Source organism: Panthera pardus, unplaced genomic scaffold, assembly GCF_024362965.1.
Source record: "Panthera pardus isolate Hobbes unplaced genomic scaffold, ASM2436296v1 HiC_scaffold_17, whole genome shotgun sequence".
NCBI lineage: Eukaryota > Metazoa > Chordata > Mammalia > Carnivora > Felidae > Panthera > Panthera pardus.
Genome location: NW_026526732.1, coordinates 149,884,888 through 149,908,761, shown reverse-complemented (window position 1 = coordinate 149,908,761; position 23,874 = coordinate 149,884,888). Strand labels below are relative to the sequence as shown.

The window sequence follows — 23,874 nt, the reverse complement described above, 5'->3', positions numbered from 1 at the left end:
ACCGCGGTGCCGCTCATTGGCTTCTCCGGAAACCGGACACCAATAGGAGTGTGAACCGAGGCCGCGTCATCAGTATCCAGACAGAATGACCTGACACAGGTTGTGACAGGGAGAAGTGAAACCAGGGCAGATGGGGACTCCCCAACACTGGGCTTGCCTGCCCCCGACGCAGCCCTGGGGCCAGAGTCCCTGAGAGGCGGGCCTGGGGACCTGGGACTTGGCCTGGACGCCTCACCTACTGCACAGAGCGCTCTTAGTCCCACTGTGTCCCTGAGCCGTGGACCGGGAGCTGTGTGAGTCACTGATTCTCCAGCATTTTGTTCTCAGGATATCTCTACAGTCTTACAAATTAGTGAGGATCCCAGGGATAATTGTGTGTCTGTGGATTATATCGATCTTTATTTACCGCAGTAGGAATAAAACAGGTTCAAATACTTATTAATTCATTTTCAATCATATGAAAACATAAATATTGTTTGTATGGAAAGTACCAATGTTCCCAAATAAAAGGGGCAGTGAGAATAGTGGTTTTGTTCCATTGTACATTTTTGCAAGTCTCTTTCTTGTCTGTCTCGTTGGAAGACCACTGGATGTTCAGATTTGCCTCTGCATCTATTGTGTTGTTTTGGCTGAAGTATATGAAAAAATGTATGTCCTTGACCAAATGTAGGAGAATAGTATGTATTATAACCGTTTCAGATAATTATGGATATTCATCTTTGATACTATATTAAAACTACACAATGTGTAATTTCTCTGAGGTTCTTTGCAAACTGGGCTTGAAACAGTATCATTAACTGTGTTTTACTGTTACATTAAATCCATAGGCCCATCTGCACATGGAATGGATCTGTACTAATGCATGAATGTTTTTAAGTAACGTGTTGTGTGTTGTTTCACTAAGTAATGTAGGTGTTCCAGCATTGATTAGAGTGGAATCGAATTATCAAAAAGTCATTTGTTTTGGGGCACCTGGGTGGCTCAGTTGGTTAAGCATCCGGCTTGGGCTCAGGTCATGATCTCACGGTCCATGAGTTCAAGCCCCGCGTGGGGCTCCGTGCTAACAGCTCAGAATCTGGAGCCTGACTAGGATTCTGTGTCTCCCTGTCTCTCTGTCCTACCCCTGCTTGCACTGTCTCTCTTTCTCTCAAAAATAAATAAACGTTAAAAAAATTTTTTAAAGAAAGCCATTTGTTTTAATATTACCACAAATCCCAACAGAAAAGGTGGTTAGTACTGAGAAACTGTCAAGCTTCTGGGTGGGTCACAGGTTTATGGGATGGGCTTCATGGGTGATGGGTTCTAAGGAGGACACTTGTTGTGATGAGCACTTGGTGTTGTTTGTAAGTGATGAATCACTCAATTCTTCTTGAACTAATATTAAACTGTATGTTAACTAACTGGAATTTAAATAAAAACTTGAGATAAACAAAGTAATGGTAAAAGCAGCGATTGTTCAGTAACCAGCACGGGGAGATGTTTGGTATTTGGTGGATCATACGGTGCCTTGTTTTTGTCTGTAATTGGACAAAGTTTTGTCATGGTTTCAGAGTGTCCTTGTGTGCTGTCGATGTTCGGTGAGATGACTGGCTCCTGTCCCACAGGAATAATATGGCCCAGTGGTGGCATCAGTCAGCTTCTGTCCACACTGAGGCCCAGCTGTCAGTGTCAGACCAGTTCCCAACGTGAGGGCTGCTGTTTCTTCTGTCTTCAATTGCATATTTTAAAATACGTACAACCCATCAATAATAATTAAAGACTTGGTGTTTTGGGGAGCCTGGGCGGCTCAGTCGGTTAAGGGTCAGACTCCTGATCTCATGGTTTGTGAGATGGAGCCCTGTGTCAGGCTCTGTGCTAACAGTGGGGACCCTGCTTGGGATTCTCTCTCTTGACCTCTCTGTCTCTGTCTCTGCCCCTCCCCTGCTCATACTCAGTCTGTCTCTCTCTGTCTTAAAATAAGTAAATAAACTTTCAAAAAAATCTGGAGGACTTTTATTTTTTTATTTTTTTTTTTAATTTTTTTTTTTTAACGTTTATTTATTTTTGAGACAGAGAGAGACAGAGCATGAACGGGGGAGGGTCAGAGAGAGAGGGAGACACAGAATCGGAAGCAGGCTCCAGGCTCTGAGCCATCAGCCCAGAGCCCGACGCGGGGCTCGAACTCACGGACCATGAGATCGTGACCTGAGCTGAAGTCGGAGGCTTAACCGACTGAGCCACCCAGGCGCCCACTGGAGGACTTTTAAATCCTTAAATATTCCCACATACATTGGCCCTGTTAGGGTTCTTAAATATGTTTATTTCTTCTTGTATCACACCCTGAGGAGAAGCTTTTTTTCAGATTATGGATTGTGCAACTTTTTCACACTAAAACTACTCCCACAATTAGGGTAGGTCTTAGGTTTAATATTTCATAAGCAGGAATATTGTTCATGGTCGTTCCAGACCCTAGTTCCAATACTTATCCCTTTGTCATGGAGTATCTCATTCCTGTCTCCTAACATGTCTGCCAGATTTGGTTACTGTTCTCTGTATCTCCTCAGAGACCGATTTGCTGAGGAAAATCCAAAGCAAAGGAGAGAAAGGAAAAGTAATTATCCTTAGAGGAATAAAGGGATCATGTAGTGGGGAATAAGAGGGACTTAGTGGTTTCATGTGGAGGGTGTACTTCCAGAAATCTCCCACTCTGGCACATTGTCATTCTCCCCCCATACACACACCCATGGGCCCACATCCCCCCACTCTCCACACACAGGCAAGATCTTTGTGACGTCTGTGCAGCGTTGCATTGCCCTGGCCCAGCTCTTGGTGGAGCAGAACTTGCCAGCCATTGCCATCCACTGTAGGATGCCCCGAGAGGAGAGGTGAGGGAGAGATGGAAAGATGTCTTGTGTCCTTGGGAGGAAATGAGACCCCTGAGATAAAGGACTGTGAACATTTTTATGATTGTCTTTCTGACAAAGGCTTTCTTGGTATCAGTAGTTTAAAGGTCTTCAATAACGAATTCTTGTGGCCAGCAACCTATGTAGCCAAGGCATGGACATTAAGCAGGTGAACTCTGCCATCAACTACCACCTGCCTGATGATTCCCACACCTACCTGCATCGGGTAAGCTGCACACCCATCCACACGGACCTCCCAGTGTCCTCTCCCAGCCCCTGATTTCCTATGTATTCATACATTACACCCTCGTCCCTCCTTTTGGGTGTCTTCCTACTTTGGGGTCTTCCAGTGCTACCCTCTGTCCCCTTCCAGGAGGCCTGTGCAGGCCAGTTGCCCGAGGGGATTGTCCATCACATTTATGTCAAGTGAAAACAATGCCAAGACCCTCAGTGACGTGCAGGGTCAAACTGAGGTCGATGGTACTGAACTGCCTGATGAGATGGACATTTCCTCCTCCAGTGAGTATTGATTGAGTATGAAATTGGTTCCTCCAACCCTTCACAGTCCCCTTGTTCCTTAGAGACTTTGTCTTGAACCATGTCGTGCAGAGAATGGTGCCTGATGCCTAATGGGTGCCTGACAAGTTTATGTCCCCCGACCTTGATGCCATGTTGGGATGTTTTGTTCATTTCTATGTCCAGTCCCTTTCCTCTCTCATCCAGTTAGTTGTTTTTGCATCCCAGTGTCTCCTCTGACCCCACACCCCACACCAACACCTGCATGTATAGGGGTCTGTGTTTCTGCCAGTCTCACTTAGCCTTCCCATGCCTTATTGTAACTGTGCATGTTTTCTCTGCAGTTGCAGTCATGGGAGAGGACGCACCCATTCACAGAGCCGGATGCAGGTCTCACACCCAGGAACCAGGAGATCATACATGACTTGAGCTGAAATCAAGAGTCAGATGCCCAACCAACTTACCTACCCAGGCACCCCTACAGTTTATACTTCCTAATTAATTTCTTTTTAAAAATATTTTAACTGTGAATATAGTTGAAAGACACGATTACATTAGTTGCAGGTGCACAACACAGTGACTCAAATTCTGAATACATTCTCTGTTTTTGAGAGAGAGACAGCCAGAGCAGGGAAGAGAGGCAAAGAGGGAGGGGGGTGGGAATAAGAGAATCTCAAGCAGGCTGATTCCTGTGGGGCTGGATCCCATGACCCTGGGACCATGAGCGGAGACCCACTGCCACCCAGGGGCCCTTCACCCTCTGTCTACACCATGCTGTGCTCACCAGAGTGTAGCTGCCACCTGTCACCAGACAGTGATGTTGCAGTATCACTGATGATATTCCCTGTGCTGTGCCTTTTGTTCCTATGACCTGTTCCTTCCATACCTGGAGCCTGTGTCTCCCACTCCCCTCACCCACTGTGCCCATCCTCCCAACCTCCTTCCCTCTGGAAGTCATCCGCGAGTTCTCTGTATTTATAGGTCTGATTCTGCTGTTTGCTTGTCTATTTATTCATTTGTCTTGTTTTGTAAGTTCCACATAGGAGTGAGATCATGTGGTATTTGTCTTTCTCAGTCTGATTTCTTTCACGTAGCAGACACACTGCCCTGTTTGTCCATCCATGTTGTCACAAGTGGCAAGATCTCATCCTTTTTGTGGCCGCATAATATTCTAGTGTGTGTGTATATATGTGTGTGTATATACCACACATCTTCCTTAGCCATTTGTCTGTGGCAGGAACACAGGTTGTATCCCTGTTGCTTTTGAAAACAATGTCACTCACTGAACATCATTTGGGATGAGGGCGCCCCCTGGTGTCTGGGCCCCTGTCCAGGTGCTGGACCTGAAGGAGACCCTAGGGAGGGCCTGGCTGAGGAGGAGAAAGGCAGCTGGGTCTTCTCTCCTTAGTCCTGTGGCCGCACGTGGGGTGAAAGGTAAGGGGACATCCCCCACTGCTCTGCTCTTGGGTGGATACTGACTGAGAAGCTTTAGTGGGGTCTGGACTGTAACCCAGGTAGAGATGTCTGAGCAGAAGCCTGGGTGTCAGTGGGGAGAGGAAGAAGTTTCTGAGCAGCCCTGGAGTCCACAGGGGTCAGGCTCAGGGGTGAGGAGGGATTGCAGGAGAGGAGAGCTCAGGAGCCCGTGCCATTGCTGAGGTGTCTGTGTCCCTGTGCACCTTGTCCTCCAGCCCCATGATGATGATACAGGGAAAACCGAAAAGTAGAAACACTTCCTTGGACTCCTACTTCTAAATGTTTCAAAACTCAGTGAAACGAAAATCATTTCTGATGTGGAAATAGCATCTCAATGTCTATACAATGCTCCATAGTGTGGACATGTGCACTCCCAGTTTGTGAGTTGACCCCACATCAGGCGCTGGGCTGACGGCACTGAGTCTGCTAGGGATTCTCTCTCTCTCCCTCCCTTTCCCTCTCTCTCTGCCTTCCCCTGCTTGTGTACTCTCTCTCCATCTCTCAATAAAAATAAATAAACCTTAAAAATAAAAGAATTGGTGTTTTCACTTTGGGGGATAAATACCCAAGAGTGCAATTATTGGATTATATGACGAGTCACTATGTTGTAAACCTGAAAGGAATGGAACAGTGTGTGTAAGCTGCATTCAAATACTAAGAAAAAAAAAAGATTATTAGAAATATTAGAGAACCCTTTGGAAAGGAAGACACAAAATGTCACACAGAAAACACACAAATGGTACCTATATTGGTAATAAATAAACACAAAGAAAATGAGAGTGTGGAATATGTAGAGAGACTGGTCCTAGAGGTGTGGTGATGAGAGGATTGCAAAGCAGGGGGCTAAGACTCTCCAGGAGCCAAAGCCTCGGTCCCCTGGCTCAAGCCACTTTTATTTTTGCAAATTGTTGACAACAGCAAGCACATACAACATAGTATTTGGCATCTTGACAGGTCATGTACCTGCAGTGTTTTCCATACTGGGTCATGAGTACATCTGGCACCAGATAAAACATTCTTATTCCCAGGGTGGCGCCCGGATGATGTCCTTCTGGAGAGAACCATAACTCCCAGTGGCTTTCTGTCCTGGGAATGAAAGTTCTTTCAGTTTCTTACTGCTCTGTCCCTTTCGTTCAGGACATTCTTACAGTGCATCCGGCCTGCTGTTCTCCAGCATCTTTCCCTTTCTCTTTGTATACGATGGACTGTAGGCGGACATTGCATAACCCGAACTGTCGTCGGTCGATATGTTGACAGGCTCGTCGTCTCTGGCACAGACTGTACATGCAAAGATAAATACATCGCATGTTAATGCAAACAGAATAGCAGTAGAGAAGCTAAAAATCTTAACGTGCTCTACAGGGCTTAGTTTTCCTCATCCCTCTGTTATACTTTCTAAGACCTTAGAACAGGATAACATGTCCAGATTGGTTTTGAAAATCTCATATATCTGTGCTTGCAGATGTTGAATGTCCATAGACACATTAGATTGTCGGAGCAAGTGTCTCTAACATCATTCCATGGAAATTTAGTGTTATTAAACAGTAATGTGGCTACACATATTGATGTAGTGTTCCAATCACATTGTAATATTTGTCTTTGTAGCTCAGTAATTGATCTCCCAGCAGCATCACACACCCTGTTGTAGGCCTGCAATCTCATTGCACAGTCGACTGTCAAGATCCCTTTGTGTCTTCCAATGTTGGAGCGATTTCTCATCCCATTGTTGCACAAATTGTACTGTCTGCACAGATTGGGGCAACGAGACAGCCGCAGTAGCTGCGGCCACAGTCACAGCAATAATGCCTATGAGAGCTGCAACAAGCATTCCAGCAAACCCTTGGTTTCCGTGAAGAACTCATAGAGCAGGGTCCATCAGATACATTTCTGAACAATGTTGCCATGGTGGAGACATGCAAATCAGCAGCCACAGGCCAGGGCGTGCTCTCAGTAAATATAAGCCTTTGGATGAGGAAGTAAAGGGTATAGAATTGTTAAGACAACTGTATAATGCGCAGTTAACACAGATTATAAGGGCCTCAGAATCATTCCTTTTAATAGTATGCATGGCAAACGGACACAGGCCGTATGTACCAGGTACTATTGACCGTGAAAGATAAAGTAGAAAATGTTGCTGGAGCTTTTTTATACTATGTGCCCTTCCAGGTATGGAAAGGGTGGGGGGCAGCAGTTAATTTCCATAGATGCTTTTGTAAGGGTCCTGGTTGTAAATGAGGACTGGGCGCAGAAAATCCCCCACTGTGCCAAACAACAGAGCCATTAGCAGTGGTGAAGATGGTAAGATTATGAATCTCTGAGATTCAGGATGTGGGGTGCGCAGGGAAGATTGGGGACACCTGACTTGACCTCAAGTACTGCAGGAGTATTAGAATTTTTAAAACTCTGTGCCTCTATCATTTGCTAAAGACAACATGGTGGGTGAGAAACAGAGTGAGGAAAGTTCTGCACGGAGGCAATAGACATGGGGCAGGAGTTGGCGGAGTCATGTCAACATGTTGGATTTTTAGGGGAGGATTTTGTTTGCATGTATTTAGTTGTGTTTCATGTTGTTGCATAGGAGTAGGACAGCATGTTTGTATGGGGAACAGCTGAGGCAGCAGAGAGGGGGAAATGGATGATGCAGGTGCCCAAATGGAGGGGCAGCCCGAGACAGGAGGGGCGCCTCCACCCTCAGTAGAAGGTGAGGACACAGGTGCAGATGGGCGAGAGGGTAGGGAGGAGGTGCACTTCTCATGAGAGTGAGAAACAAAGGAGCTCATCACCTCAGAGAGGGGAGCAGGGAGGGGTGCAGGAGACTGAGGAGGGGGGAGGAAGTGAGAAGCAGCCCTCTCAGGAGGGGGACAGTGAGCTGACTGGGGAAATGGCATCTGGAGAGAGCAGGGCTGGGACCCCTGAGCTCTGTCCTCATCACCTTAGAGACAGAGAGAGCTCCAGCAGCAGGAGCACCTATCATAGACTAGGAGAAAATGCAACAAAGTAGCTCAGGTGTGAGAATTACCATCCTTTCTACTTTGTCCTCATTCGCTTTTCTCATTTTTAATTTTTCTACAGGGAATATACATCACCTCATATATATTGTACATCATACGTACACATCATAACCAGTTTATACATGTTTCTTTACACTTTAGAAAGGAAGGAGATGGTAGGAAAGTCAGCAGCTCAGGCCACTGAGCTGGGGGCGGGGGGGGGGGGGGGGGGGACTGGGCCTGCCTGTCTGTGTCCTGGGCAGGGGACTCACAGAGACTTTGCTCCATTTCTCAGGACCCTGTTCTCTGGGGGTGGGAGGGCGGGGGCAAGCACGATCTTTCTCGTGCTTCTGGGGTGTGCTCCTTTATTCATTTATTACTATCTTGTCAGTTTAAATACTTTCTAGATGATGGGTTTTGTATGTTACATGGCATATTAAGCTATTCTCATGGGAGTACTTGTTCATACAATGAAGCCCACCTGCTTCAGAAATGAAAAGTCAAAGGCAAAATAGTTCAGGGAAAAGATGATTGGTCCTAAAGTAGAAGATCAGAACCCGAGTCTTGATTAATGGTCTGAGGATGATCTGTCATGTGTTAGGGAATTTAAAGTAGTTTATGTTTTGACGGGGCGCCTGGGTGGCTCAGTCGGTTAAGCGGCCGACTTCGGCTCAGGTCATGATCTCACAGTTTGTGAGTTCGAGCCCCGCGTCAGGCTCTGTGCTGGCAGCTCAGAGCCTGGAGCCTGCTTCGGATTCTGTGTCCCTCTCTCACTCTGCCCCTCCCCTGCTCAGGCTCTGTCTCTCTCTCTCTGTGTCAAAAATAAATAAACATTAAAAAAATTTAAAAAAAAATAAAATAAAATAAAGTAGTTTATGTTTTGAAAACATCACTCCAGCACATACGAGGGAATCCAGCAGATAACCACAGATATCCAAAACGAAAGATGTCATCTGGTAATCCCTCATCCCCCAGTCACCCAAGTTCTCTCCCCAAAATACATCACAATGAATCATTTCTCCTACCACCCCCCCAAAAACAATACATCCGTGCATATACGTCTACTGTTAGTTCATAAAGAAGTTCAGGGCAGAGACTGGGAGAAGATATTTGCAAATCACATGTCTGATAAAGGACTTGTTTTAGAACACCCATAAAACCCTTAAAAAGCAACAATAAGCCAAACTCATTTTAAAAAATGAGCAAATGCCTGATCAGACAGCTCACCACGTAGATATACTCCTGGCAAATAAGCACATGAGCAGGTGCTCACAGAAGGTGTCATTAGGGAAATGCAAAGGGAACAACAGTGATCTGCCATCGCACTCCTATCAATGGCGGGAATCCAAACACTGATAATATCAACTGCTGACCAGGACTTGGAGCAACAGAAAGCCTCAGTCACTAATGGCAGGAATACAAAGTAACACAGTCACTGTGGGCGTCAGTCAGCAGCTTCTTATAAAGCCAAACACAGACTAAGCATGGGAGCTGCTGATCCCTCTCTGAGGTGTTTACCCAACTCATTAGAGAACTCCTGTCTGCACAACAACCTGCATGCACATTCTCATAGTGGGACAGCCCATATCTCTGGGCTGCACGTCCTGACTTCCTTCTAACACTACTTCGTGGAAAGGGACAAAGCATAAAGAAGAACTTCACGGGGAGAATCTGGGCAAGACGACCTTAGCCGGGGGGTGAAGGGTCACTTCATCAGTGATGACCAAGTGATCACTGTATGCTCTTGATATGTTGTGTTGAGAATGGCCCGTCCAGTTGTGGTCTTCCCAAACCCATAGCCTGTGGCAGCCTAATTCACAATGAGGGTTAGTCTACAATGTACCTGAAAGTCCTCCTCAAACATCAAAAAAAGAAAAAAAAAAAAAAAAAAAAGGGGGGGGGAAAGTCTGAGAAATGGTCACAGCCTGAGAGGCCTGAAGGATATGAGTGGACTATCCTGGATGGGATCCTGGAAGAGAAAACAAAACCAATGAAACAAATCCCGTGTGGGGTTCAGTAGTAGGAATGATGACTATTGCGTCATCATCTGTGGTAAATGCATGAGGCTGAGTGAGGGTGGTGTTAACAACAAGGCAACCAAGTGTGGGGCGTACAGGGACTCAGCGCTGTGTAATTCTCTGTAAATCTCAAACTATTCTAAAATAAAACCGTTTCTTTTTTACAGTAGCCCTCAAACAAGTACTAGGTCCAGGAGGAAAAACTGTCTACTTTTCAGTTTTCCTGGGGTTGTTCAAGGGCCTGGAGAGAGGGGTTGTGGGGAGGACAGAGGGAAACTACAGACACAGGACAGGGCTCAAGGATCTCCTCTCCTCTGCTCCCTGCCCCACCCCTGCACCTGCCCCCAGGGCTGCCAAGAAGGCACCTTCATTCCCCCTTTCCCTGCTTGCTCAGCCTGACTGAGGTCAGCCCAGTCCTCTCCCCTGGCCTTGCAGAACCGGAGGGCGACAGCGCCCCCGTGTGGCCACAAGGATGACGACAGAAAACCCGAGTGCCCTTTGGGCTTCTCCCCAGGTTCCCACTGGGACCTTGACCCTGGAGTCCCTGTCAGGTGTTCCTGCTTCTGCTTCCAGGGCTACAGGATCCTCCTCCAGGGAACCAAGTCTGGATTGTCCACTCCTAAGATGTGGTCGAAGAAGGGGAGGAGGAGGAGGTGGGTAATGACCTGGAATCTGAGGAGGCTCCTGGAGAAGTGAGCAGAGGTAGGAAATTGGGACATTAGGGGATGAAGGCCAACAAGAGAACAGGAGGAGGAACCAGGGGCCAGAAGTAGGGGAAGGGTCATCTTAGGGGACCCTCGTGGGGAGACGAGTGGTTCTGGAAGGGGCACAGGGGTATCTGGGTGGGGCCCTGGTGGATGTCCCTGTTTGGACCTGATGGTTATTCACAGGAGTCAGTTCTGTAATTGGTCAGGAAACTGTACTTAGGTTTAGGCCTTTTTCCATACTTACAATACGAATAGTTCCAAAATCCCGGAATGAAGGAGAAAGAAGAGAGAGGGGAGGTGGTTAAGGGGCTCCCTTTCTTCCAGAGCAAGACCCCCTTTTGCTGGGGAGGCAGAAGGAGGCAAGGAACTGAGAGGAGGGACAGCAAGGTGTGTGCACCCTGAAGGGAACTGGTTCTAACTCTGGAGTTTCCGGATCTCACTCCCTGTGCTAAGATTTCACAGCCACCTGCCATCCACCCCTGTATCACCTGGAGACATTCTCTCTTTGTGAACACGGGAAACACTCCTCCAGGAGGAGCAGCCCCAGGGCCTCCAACAGGGAGGTTCCCAGCAGCTGGGGCCATGGAGGCTGCGTTCCTGGAGCTCAGAGACAGGACGTGGGGTGGAGGCTGGACACTACAGGGGCTACAAGGACATGAGCCATGAGTCAGGCTCAGGCTTCTGCCTACCGTTTCCCCCAGGACCCAAATGTGTCCCCTCCCTGCTCCCCAGGCCTGCAGGACTCAGGCATCTCAACACCATGCCCAAGATTGACAAGGGGGAAGCCCCTGTGCCAGGGGGTCACACCCCCACATTTGGAGCCTGGAAGGTGGCCCCCTCCCCCACCTGGAAAGCGCAGGACCCTGGCGTGCTGCCTCTTCCTCCCCTTGGTGCACCCTCGAAACAGGGTCTTGGTGCACCCTCGAAACCCAGACTGCTGTCTGGGTCCCTCAGGCCTGGCTTCCTGTCCCTGCAAACTGTGAAATCACAACCTCTGTTTCTGTTGCATCTACAGACCTCACATTGTCATTTCTGTATGTTGTCACTCAGGTACAGACAATTCTGACCTCCCTGTGATTGCCTCTCTAAGCCATGACGACCCAGGGGTTTGAGGCGTGTTCTAATTTCCAAATATTTGGGGATTTTCCAGAGATACTCATGTTACCAATTTAGTGTCACTGTGGTTACAGAGTGTACTCTATAATTTCCCTGGTTTCACATTTATTTAGGGCCAGTCTGTGGTCTATTTTGGCCCATGAAATGGTTGAAGTCATGTAATCCCTACCTGTTCTATTAATGAGAGAAGAGTATTGATCTTCAAATATAATAGCTAATTTCTCCATCTCTTTACCTGACTTCCACTTTATGTGTCACCTGTTTTAGAGCTCTGTACTGAGGGTCTTCTCCATTCATTGCTTTGGTTTGCTGCAATGCTGACCTTTTGTCCTTACAGAAAGTCCTTCTTTGTCTCTAGCGACGCTCCCTATGTGACAGCCTATTTTGCTTCAGGTTAATGCAACAGTCCAGACTTCTTATACTTTTTACTCCCATGGGATATTCATTCCTTAACCCTTTAAGTTTTAACTTATCTTTGGGTTTGTAGCTCAAGTGTTTCTATTCTACACAGTGTATAGTCCTCTTGATAATTATGCACTCGGATAACATCAACCTTTTGATTGGAATTTTACTTGGTTTATATTGAATATGATTCCTGACATGGTAGGATTTGGGTCTGTCATTTTGCTCTTTGTTTCTGAAGTGTCTCATGTCTTTTCCATTCTTGTGCCTCTTTTCTACCTTCCTTTGTTTCAAGGAATCAGTTTTTGTTTATGCTTCGATTCCTCTGGTGGCTCTTCAGCCACACTTATTTCCGTTAATTTTTATTGAAGTTGTAGGAATTGAAACCTGCATCTTTCACTTTTCACAATCTACTTAAGGCAACATTGAACTCCATCCAGTACATACAGGGATAGAGTTTCACTTAGCCTTCTCAGTGCTAGTATTGTTACATGTGTCACCAACATACATTGTCAGTCAGATAATATCATGTACCTCTTAGTGTTTGCAACAGTCATATATGTCTATTAGAGAAGTTAGGAAGAAAATGTACATATACAGAATAACACCATTCCTGGTGTTAATTACTCCACTCTGTTTATGAGTTAACATCTGGTGTCATTTCTTTGTGGCCTGCAGGACTTCCTTCAAAATGAGTTCATGGCGGGGAGCTTGCAATGAATTCTCCTAGCTTCTATTTATCTAGAATACATTTACCTAAAACTTACTTCCTCACTTATATTTACTAGTTTAAATTTATCTTTCCTGTGCCATTTCCTCCCTATTGTTTTATTTTTGGAGTTTTCCAGATGAGATAAAATGCCCCAGGTGTGAAAGCACAGTTAGAGGAATGTCACCAATGGTTTAGACCCATGGAACTAGTAAGACGAGGATGTTAGAGAACAGGTCCCTTATCCTGAGTTTCCTGATGCCCCTTTGCATCTGGTCCTCGTCCCAGCCCCCAGCCCTGGGCGGCCACTGGTCTCCTTTCTGTCTGCACTTGTGACATTTCTCATTCTATTACATTTCTCACGAGGAGGCTCTCCTTATCTCCAGCAATGTGTTCTCTTTTCAAATCTCTTTTGCTCCTGACGTTAACATATCAGCCTCCTCATGTCACAGTTTGCCTGGCACAGCTGTTCCATCAACTTACATTCCGCCTGTCTTCTCATACTGAAAGTGCACGTATTTTTTTTAATGTTTCTATCTTTCTTTTTGAGAGGGAGAGAGCGGGGGGTGGAGAGGAGGGAGACAGAGAATCCGAAGCAGGCTCCATGCTGTCAGCACAGAGACTGAACTGAGGCTCAAACTCACAAACCATGAGGTCATGACCTGAGCTGAAGTCAGATGCTTAACCAACCTAGCCACCCAAGTACCCTGAAAGTGCACTTTGTACACAGCACGCAGTGGGACATGTGGCTGTGTCTACAGGGCGTAACATCTTCAGCCTACTTCTCCCCAGAAGAATTGTAGGGCTCCAGAGGACTCTGTTCCTTTTCTACGTCTCTGCTCCTTTCCTTGAACATTTCCAGCATTTCTGCTCATCTCTTCCTCCTAAACTCTCACCTCACAGTCCTTCCGACTCCACCCTGTCCCGCTCCTCAGCACCTGCCTCGTGTAAAGTGTCTGTGATGCCAGCACCCAAGTCCAGTTTCCAAGGTCTGTGTCATTATCCATTGCGATGCCACAGATTATAACATGATCCTGCAGCTTCATATGGCATTATTATAGCAATAATAATAATAATAATAAAATAATATAAACATAATAATAATTAAAGTGTAAAGACAGGGGATGAGGACAGCTCCAGCTAAGCTGTCTCATTAGGTTGCAGCCAAGATGCAACTAGAATCGCAGTGATGCGAAGGCGTGACATGGGCTGGAGGGTCAAGGTCACGCTCCCACATGTGGCTACTGGCAGGGAGTTTCAGTGTCCGCGGGCTCTCAGGGGGAAGCCTCAGCTCCTCACTCGTGGGCCCGTCCACAAGTGAGGATCTTTCTGGCAGGGCACCTGGCTTCTTCCAAATCCAGGATCTGAGAGAGGGAAAGAAAGAGAAGAAGGGGGAGAAGAAAACCACAGTCCCTTTGAGACCTGATCTCTGAGGTCACACACTATCACGTCCCCCTTATTCTGTCCATGAGAAGTGAGACACTGATTCCAGTTTGCACACAGGAGGAGGAGAATTAGTTCTACCTCTTCATGGGGGGAGTATCAGTGAATCTGTGAACATTTTAATACCACACGTCCTGTGTGGAAGGTATTGTCAACTTTGAAGATTTGCCTTTGGTTTTTCTTTTTTTTTCTTTCTTTTTTTTTTTGCTTTGTTTTTAAATGTATATTTATCTTAAGACAGAGAGAGAGAGTGCATGAGCAGGGAAGGGGCAAAGAGAGAGGGAGAGAGAATCCCAAGTAGGCTTCATGCTCAGCAGGGAGATCCAACCCAGGCTCCATCACATTACCCAGAGATCATGACCTGAGCCGAAATCAAGAGTCAAGACACTTAACAGACTGAGCCACCCAGGCGCCCCTGTCTTCTTTTTGATTCTCTCCTGTGGACATGAAGAGCCTCAGTGCAGTTTTCTTTTGCTTCTCCTCACTGGTGAGTGATGAGCTTCTCAGATCTATATGCTCAAGCTTTTTGCACTAAATTAGAGGACTTTTCAAACAAGATTTCTTCAAATATTTTTCTGCCCTTTTCCTCCTTCCCATTTTTGGAGTCTGATCATCTGTTTGCTTTTTTTTATTCTTTGTGGATTTCTGAAGTTTTATAAGTTTCTTTTCAATCTTTTTTTTTTTTGATGTTTTGGATTGGGTAATTTCTATTGATTTATATTAAACCTCATTGATTCTTTACTCTGCCTTCCCAGGCCTTCCGTGAAGTTTACCCATTGAACTGTCATTACATTTTTTTCCCCGTTCAGTTCTAGAATGTCAATTTGGTCTTCTTTGTACAGTCTACTTCTTCATTCAGATTTCCTTTCTGTTCACCCTTTGATTACTCGATTTTCTTAAATTCTTTCAACATATGTTTGCTCATTCTTTGATGCTCGTGGCCAGTTTGGTGTGATTGCAATATCTGGGAATCGTCATACAGGGAACACTGTTGTGTTGACTTATGCATAGTCACACATTTCTGTTTCTCTGCATGTCCTTTAAAATATGTCCTTTAAAAGTGGATTGTGCATTTTAGTTTAGCAAATCTGAAAACTATTGTCTCTCTCTTTTTTATTTATTTTTTTTTTGACAATTGTGTTTTTCCTAAAAGTGTTTCACTAGCATGGACCCCAATATGACATGAACATTGTTGACTGGTGTTATCTGTACCCAGTTTTTCCCACCTCCAGGGCTTGCATTTTATCCCGGGTCTTGAGCGAGCCTCCCTCCAGTGTGTGGTTTGGGGGTCAGTCAAGGTTTGTGCAGGTTCTCCTCAGAGTTTGGTCCTCACCTCCTCTGTGGTCGTCTTGTTCCTGGTATTTCCCCCAAACTTCTAAATGTCCTCCAGCCACAAAGTCTGTCCATCCTTCAACCATTATGGTCTTATCTTTTAAGTCAACTCTGTGCCCTATGTGGGGCTTGAACTCATGGTCCCAAGATCAAGAGTTGGATGCTTTATAAGAGACTCTTAAATACTGAGAACAAACTGAGGGTTGATGGAGGGAGGGGGGGTGGAAAGTGGGTGATGGGCATTGAGGAGGGCACCTGTTGGGATGAGCACTGGGTGTTGTATGGAAACCAATTTGACAATAAATTTCATATTAAAAAAAATAATGGCAATTATTAGATAAACTTCTATATCTTGTTATAAAAAATAAAATAAAAAATAAAATGAGACCTCCCTCTGGTTCCTCCTGCATTATCAGCACTGTCCCCTGAGTGTCCCCAAGCCATGAAGAGTGCAGTGCTCATCTAGGTATTTAGACCAAGATTCTGTTCAGATTTCAGATCTCGACCCTCTGCTGCTCCCTCACTTTCAAATTTCCCCTTTAAATGTCCAGCTCCTTGGCACTGTGACTGCTGTCATCTGCCCCGTGAGCCACTGGGCTGCAGTTACGGTGGGGAGGGGAGCAGCCAGTGGGGAGAAAGCTCTGAACTTGTGGCTCTCGTCCATTGTACTGATGGTTTTTCAAGATTAAAGTTCTCATGTTTCTGCCTGCCTGCATTTACTTTTCATGGACTTCAAGTATTTGAAGTAACTCCACTTCCTCCTCTTGCCATTCCCAAAGTCTCACCTGAGAGAGGATTTGGGGTGCAAAGGTCCCAGCCTATGATCTGATCTTGTGAGAACAAGGTGGATTCAGGCACCTGAGGTTCCGTGTTCAGGCATATCCAGCTGAAGTACGGGGACGCCTGGGATCTGGGCACAAGCTGACTACATATAACCCATAGTGACATAGAAGGATGCCGCCGTGCCACCTCTCATCCACTGCTTCTATAGTATTAGCAAAAATACGCTCTGTACATGAGAAGTTTCTTACATTATCTGCAATGAGTCACCAGAAAGGCAGCAAAGTTTGAATGGAGGCCTTGGAAGGGGTTGAGTTAAATCTGAAACAAGCTCCGCCTTGTCCTCCATCGTCCTCAGAAGCTGCAATGACCATGACTCTCGCCATCTGACGGCTGCTTGTAGCCTTCATCAGGGAGACGTCCGTATTCCTCCCTGTGCTCTGGGCATTTGAGCTGGAGGCTTCTCTCCGGAGAAGGGCACCAGCCCTCAGAGCTGTAAGTGCATTGGCGTCATCAGATCCTTCTGAGTAACAAGTGTTATCCCCCCAAAGAACAACAGAGGATTTCTCATCTCACTAGGGGTCTTCTCACGTAACCAAGGTATGAAAAGTGTATGGAATCCTCCCTGGGAAGTGGACATGGCACAATTTCTTGAGGGCCAAGCTCAAGCACCCACTTACAGGATCAGGATCTGCATTTTTAACAAGATCCTCACAGAATTTGCTACGTGCTGGAACGTCAGAAGCACAATTCCAGGACCCTGTTCCGTAGGGTGTGGTCTCCAAGCACCTGGGGCATCACTCAAGAGCACATTCACAAGCTCTGTCCCATAGGTGGTGGGTCTGCTTCTCTGTCGGTAGATGCACCCAGGAAGGGGCCTTGTCAACAAGCACCTAGGTTCTTGTGCACTTGAAGCTTCAGGACTGCGCTGTAGATGGTAGGAAACCTGGGCACTCCTGGGCTGTGGACTGTGAGCTGTGGGCTGTGGGCTATGGATGGGACAATGATGTGAGGCACCTGGAACACACCCACCAAGTCTTTTCCCAGCAGCCAGTGCGGCAGAGACGTCTGATACGTGGACAATGCAGATGTCATGCTCTCCTTGAGAGTCACCTGATGTGATGGCAGGGAGTCTATCACACTTGTCTCCTTGTGGATGCCCAGTATGGGTGCAACGTGGTTCTGGTAATGAACACACTTCTGTGAAGGTGTCATGAGAGGCCGTGGGGAAGCATGTCCAGTTCAGGGATACAGGGTCTGCTGATCCTTGGTCCACTGAAGGTAAAAAATGGGACTATTTTCCCTGTGAAGGAGTCCTGAACAGTAACATGGTGACCTCTCGAAAAGATACACCCTGGGCTCCCTGGGGTGTCGTTATTGTGCTCCTGCCTGGTCCCTGCTGAAGAGTCATGTGGAGATGGCTCTCAATCCCTGTCCTGTGCCTCATCTGTATGACTTCTGGCACAGGACAATGCCAGTGGACGTGGGCCCTCAGGGAGGGAGGGCACAGTCTGGGCCCGCCCCCTCCCAGGACGTCCCCTCTCCCAAGCCTGGTGCTGTGGTGCCTGCTCTGCATCTGTGGGCCCATGCGTCACCTGGACACCAGGCTGGAGGGCTGTACAAGCAGCAGGGTGGGCTGGGAGAGCAGACCTCAAAAGCAAAGGGCAGCCAGAGCCCGGATGGATTCTGACTAAACAGCCTATATGCTGTGTGATCTGAACATGTGAAAGATTTTGCCTGAGTATCTGCTGCCTCATCATGAGTTCTGTATGCTAGAATCGTCCTTGGATGCATCATCATTAGGAGGATGCACAATCATACATGGAAGACCTGGATCCCTGAGTCTCTTGGTACATTCTCATCACTCTCACATGGCCACATAGAAGTGTCACTATAGCTGTCCTTCCTTGTCCCTGGTGTGGCTGTCTGTGCTGTCTATTGCTCAGGTCAAGTGCACCCTGGAAGCACGTGATCCTCCTTGTGATATAGGGTTGAAGGTCAGTAGTAAGCCTAACCTCACTCACCACCCTTATGTCCTCATGCAGGCCTCTTATCATCTCACATCACCACAAGAAGCAGAATGAGCACCGTACATCAGATTAGTTGGGGGCAGTTATGCAAAAGTTTGACTACAGTATACTCTTAGGCTTGTTCTCTTTTTTTGTAGTTATTGTTAATTTATTACTGTGCCTAATTCATAAATGAAGCTTGATCATGGGTGGGAACGTACAGGAAACCTCATAGGACACGTAGGGTCCGGTACTATGCGCCATCATAGGCAGCCCCTGGGGTCTTGGAACATACTTCCTGCAAAGAAGGGGACTACTTTAGTTCAGTACCTTTGCAACCTCCCACAAGCCTCTATGTAGTCTCCATTTGTGGGCCCCTGAATGGCTCATTTGGCTGAGTCTCTTAATTTCAGCTCAGGTCGATCCCAGGTTGGTGGGATTGAGCCCCAAGTCAGGTTCTGCGCTGAGCTTGGAGCCTGCTTGAGTTTCTCTCTTTTCCTCTGTCCCTCCTTCTCACTCTGTCTCTCTCATATAAATAAATAAATGAATAAATAAATAAATAAATATTCTCCTTTCAGTTCATCTTTGACTTTGGTCGCATTATTAGACTTTGAAATGTCCCTGGATCTGATTGTGCCCATGTGTTTCTTTGTCAGTCTGTCAGGTTGGAGTCCCTCATGTTCTGGCTGGAAAATAACGGAGAAGGTGTTAGGTGCTAACTGAGTTTCAATGAGACGACATCTTCCAAATCTCTAATCTCTCACAAAGTTTTCCAAACTCTAGTTAATCAAACTCCAGAGAAGTAACCAAGATGCCTTTTGGTGCAAAAACCATGAGTCCCTCTCCCTGGACCCTGAGCATGATTCTCAGGAGTCCTTAGGACCTCGGGAAAGCTCCTGTCTCCCCGGACTGTGGCAGGGCAAGCGCCAAGGACCTTCCACAAAGTGGGGAGGAGGAGAAGGTGCTGAGGAGCTGGCCGTCTCTCTTACACAGAGTGGGAAGGATAAGCACCTCCTCATTCATGATACGCAGTGTAAACTCCCTCTCTTCGGTGCCACAATGGTCTTCACCTTGGCTTGTCCTATATGCTTCCTCCCAGTGCTGTGATGGGTCCCAGATCGCCGTGCTGCTCCAAATCAGCTGACACGGGCTCTGGAAGAAGAAATGGAAGACAATTTGTTCACCGTGGAGTCAAGTTCATTTAAAAGAGGAAGAAGGACACAAAATGTGACCTTCAGCCAGTCCCGCCATGGGGTGAACTCATTCAGGGCATGTCTTCCTCAGAGGTCCTTGAATTTGAGGGATGTGTGTTGTTTGTTGGGTCACTTTGAGAAGCTGTCAAGTGAACTGCAGCAACGAGCAAGACATTTCACATGAAGGGACATGGGTTTGATCCTGATTTTGTGTCCAACTTGTGCAACATGAAGAGATGATAGAAATTCTTTAGGTTCGGTTTTATCATGACTAAAAGAATTGATCATAAGTGATGTGAGTAGAAAACAGTGCTCCTTTAGTTTCTCTATAATTTTCCCACATTTTAATGACCGTATATGACATGTCTGTGAGTTGGATTCCCAGTATAGAACTTGCTCTCTTCCTTCCCCTGTAGGGCAAAGACCCATAATCTCACACTACATTATAACTTCTGCACTCTTACGAGGTAGACGGGACAACAAGTGTCTACATCAGATTCCCTTCTGAACTCTGATGCTCCAGACTCTGCAGCACGTCCGTCTTCCTTGTGATTTCAGGAAGTCTGTTTTCAAGGGCTGGGGACACAGCTGCAATGTGCACCCACTTCCTCCTGGAGGAAAGGAAAGGACCGTGGTTCCAAACCCCAGACATCTCTCTGAGAGTGAGAGGCTCCTCCAGCCAGAGAGACCAGCACTGTAGTCATCTGTGAGGGGCCTCGGTAAATGGCCTCTCTCCTCACCAACAACTAGAGAGAGCAGAATAAGGTAGCCGGAGGTCCAGTGATCCTTTCTGGCCCAAGAGCATGGAAGTTGTCGGGCATAGCTGAGTGTGAGAGCCACATGGCTTCTTCACAAGGAAACCCGGATCAGTCACACCCTCACTCCATAGTGGCAGCAAGGCACAGGACAGCCCTTGGCTTGAAAGGGAAGCCCTGGTGCATTACTATTATGTTTAGAATTGAACAATTTACTTTTCTGTAATGTTCTGTCCATGCGAGATGAAAAAAACTTTCAGAATTTCTAAAAAAGTGGAAGGGCGTTTTATTCAAGCCATAGTGAGGACAGCTGCCCAGGATACACAATCCTCACAAAGAAGATAGTGCTTCGAAGGAAGGAATATTTGTGCAGAGTATTTGTGCTTTTATGAAAAGAGTCAGAAACCATCACAATGAAAGACATTCCAGAAAATTACATACTTCAATTGTGCTTTCTGTACATGCAAGTTTGCAGGCTTCCAAAATATGGGGGCAGAACTTAGGAAGAATTGTACTCTTCTTTTAGTTTGATATGTGTCTTTTAGTTTCTTGCTAATGAAGCAGAGGCACAATGTGTGCCCAGGGCAGAAGTAGAGCCCATGCTTTCCAGTTTGGGGAAGTCATTCTGATCCTGGCAAGTGTTAAAGTCTAGCTTCCCTGGGAGCCCACGAGCAGGTCCCACAAACAGCGAAAGCTGAAAATGTCCTTATCAGTTCTAAAGTCAATAATTGTGCAAGCATCCAAAGATCATCCCAAGTTACACAAGACAGCACAGGGTTTCTCTGCCTCCTGAGGCCGGGCACCTCCTCCCTCCTCAGCACCGAGGGGAATTCTGCTCTGTGAGATATTGCAAACCACATGCAGGAATTGAGGATCCTTCTGGCAAGAGCAGAAGGCCCCTTGCTTATGCTGCTCACAGAAGCAAACTGAATCCACACCCCACAGCATTCATGCGGTTGAAGCTAGCAGAACATTTAGAGTTCATTTTTCAGAGGACTGTTTCTCCTCACTCAGCTATGGTTTCTTTTCAGATTCCTGTCCCTGCAGGAGCCTGGGTTCAAGGTCAGGTGCTGTGGCTCCAGCCTGTGAACAAGTGAGGTCCTGCATTCTTTATCAAGATAATGAGCCAGAGACCCCATCCCCTTTATACCGGCTCTCAGAGCGTGCCCAGTGCCTCACTCCTTGTCCCAAGACAACCTCGGGAGATCAGGGGCTACATTTATCCTCCTGCTGAAGCTGGTTCCACCCCAACGGGAACACAGGCTGTATGTGACACATATGGTTTTTTGATGCGCACGCTCCATCTTTCTTCATCAACAGTTACATGTCCCGCCCTTTCCATCAATATGTACATAATCTCATTCCTTATGATTACATAAAAAAAAAAAAAACTTGTTCCTTCCCCTTCAGGGAGGATATTTAGCCTTGGCCTCCTACCTTTCATTAGGCTGCTTCTCAAATAAACCCTTTCCTTGCTGCACCCTGGGGTCTCAGTCATTGGCTTTGCTGTGCATTGGGCAGAGGGGTGTGGGTGGGTTTGGTGAGAAAACTTCCTGTGCTGGATTCCCACTCCTGGGCTCCAGGGTTAGGAAGCTGACACCACACTGGCAAGTGTCCAGTCGGGCCTGATGTTCCCTCCTGAAATGGCTTTGTTCAGGATGGACAGCCCATGGCTCCTTGGTGGCTCCGAGAGTGACACAGCATGTGGTGATGTGGGCCTGGAGAAGCTATGTCCACAAAAGATGCTCCCAGGGTCCTTCCAGTTCACCAGGTAGATACTACAGGTCACCTCTTCCAAAAGGTTCCATATAGTTGGCCCGGTCACCATGACTGCTGCCCAAGGTGTGATCAATAATTCTTCTCACCCGAGGCCGACCTGTGATGGGAGGATGATGAGGTGAGGAGTGTGAAAAGGAGTAGAGATGGCACAGGGGTGGTTCAGGAGACACAGGGCTGACATGTGCCACTAGTGTGGCCCCCACAGTGGCCTTCTGACAGGTCCCCACATATCCTCTCCTCCTCTCCATCACTTCCCTACACTGCACCTGAGTAGCCTTCCTCCACATGGACTGTCACCCTCACTGTGTTTCCCACACCAGGCAGGGAGGGCTCCAGGGCCCGGCCTCTCTCCTCAGCCTCCCCTCTCTCCACCTTGTTTCCCTCCAGCCATGAGAGCAAACAGTGCTCGAGCATCAGCTGTGTGCCAGGCACTGTTCCGAGCCCTTCACAGGTGTCACCTCATCTCTAGAGCATTAGCTGTGGTACAGGGAGGAGGCTGATGCGTCCCTGGGTGAGGAACTTTTTTGGGTCCCAAGCTAAGTAGCCGGTGGAGGACATCCAGGGATCCAGGTGGGCCGGGTCCAGGCTCGTACTCCTCAGCTCCAGGCTGCAGCCGCCGGCGGCTTCCCTGCACTTGGTCAGACCCGAGAGCCTGCCACACCGGCCACCAGCCAGGACTTCTCCCCAGCTGCTCTCCTAGTGACCCATTCCTCCCGTGTCAGCTCCTGTTCGTCCTGGGGGCTCAGGTTAATGTCACCTGCTCAGGGAGGATGTCCTGAGCTGCTCCCAGGATGGTGCCCCTGCTCCATAATCCAAATGACTGTCTCTTCAGGCCGAATATTTAATATATAAACACACAAGCCTGTTTTACCTGCTCACTGCTCTATCCTCAGTGCCCAGCAGAGATCAGGCCCCAAATATGTATCATCAGAGTTAATCAATTAATCAGCCTCATCAAAAAGACTTAGGGAGAACCTCACGCTTCCAGTAATGTTGGGCTGGAATAATTGCATCCACCCTCCTACTGAAAACAGCCCACTTTTGTTTATTTTTGTTTATATTGATGCGATATACCTTGTCTGTGACATGAGTTAAAGTATTTGAAGGGTGTCATGTGAAGACTTACATTTATTCTCTTTGACTTACAGGGTTCAAAAATCTGTCATTTCTCTTTTTTTTTAGTAGTTTTAAAAATGTTTATTTATTGAGAGAGAGAGAGGATGGGGGCGGGGTGAGAGAGACAGAAAGAGAAAGAATCCCAAACAGGCTACTTGCCTTCAGAACAGAGTCCAACGTGGGACTCGTGATCAGGAACCCTGACATCATGACCTGAGCTGAAGTCCAGAGGCAGAGGCTTAACTGACTGAGCCACCCAGGTGCCTCAGAAATCGATCATTTCTAAATTATTTTATTTTATTAAGTAAACTCTACCCCCAACGTGGAGCTTGAACTCATGACCAAGAGTCATATGCTCTAAAAACTGAGCCATCCAGGCACCCCAGAAATCATTCATTTTTTTGTTAAGTAGGCTCGATGCCCAGAGTGGACCTTAATCTCCAAACCCTGAAATCAAGACCTGAGCTCAGATCAAGAGTCAGCTCCTTAATCAACAGAGCCACTCAGGTGCCCCAGAAATCATTCATTTCTGTAGAATCTTCAGGGAGACAGAATTGGGCATCATCATAAGATTTGTTTTACTTTTGTTTTCAAATCAGACATAACACAGGAATGCGCTTCTGTAGTAGGATTAGGTTATAATCCTCCAACATT

The 23,874-nt window shown here is 46.9% G+C and overlaps 2 long non-coding RNA genes across 3 annotated transcripts in view; one reads left to right on the top strand and one right to left on the bottom strand.

Annotated features, from left to right (window-relative positions):
• The window catches only part of LOC109261323 (uncharacterized), a 57,439-nt gene that overhangs the window by 23,636 nt on the left and 9,929 nt on the right, over nt 1-23,874 (bottom strand). The gene's annotated exons all lie outside the window — the stretch shown is intronic.
• LOC109261588 (uncharacterized) lies at nt 54-21,793 on the top strand. Of its 2 annotated transcripts, XR_008423115.1 has the most exons (6): nt 54-293; nt 2,756-2,864; nt 2,980-3,108; nt 3,256-3,401; nt 3,743-3,881; nt 21,357-21,793. It is a non-coding gene; the product is annotated as an uncharacterized LOC109261588 (long non-coding RNA). The 2 variants fall into 2 exon arrangements; XR_008423116.1 differs by having other exon boundaries at nt 2,756-3,108; nt 21,357-21,792.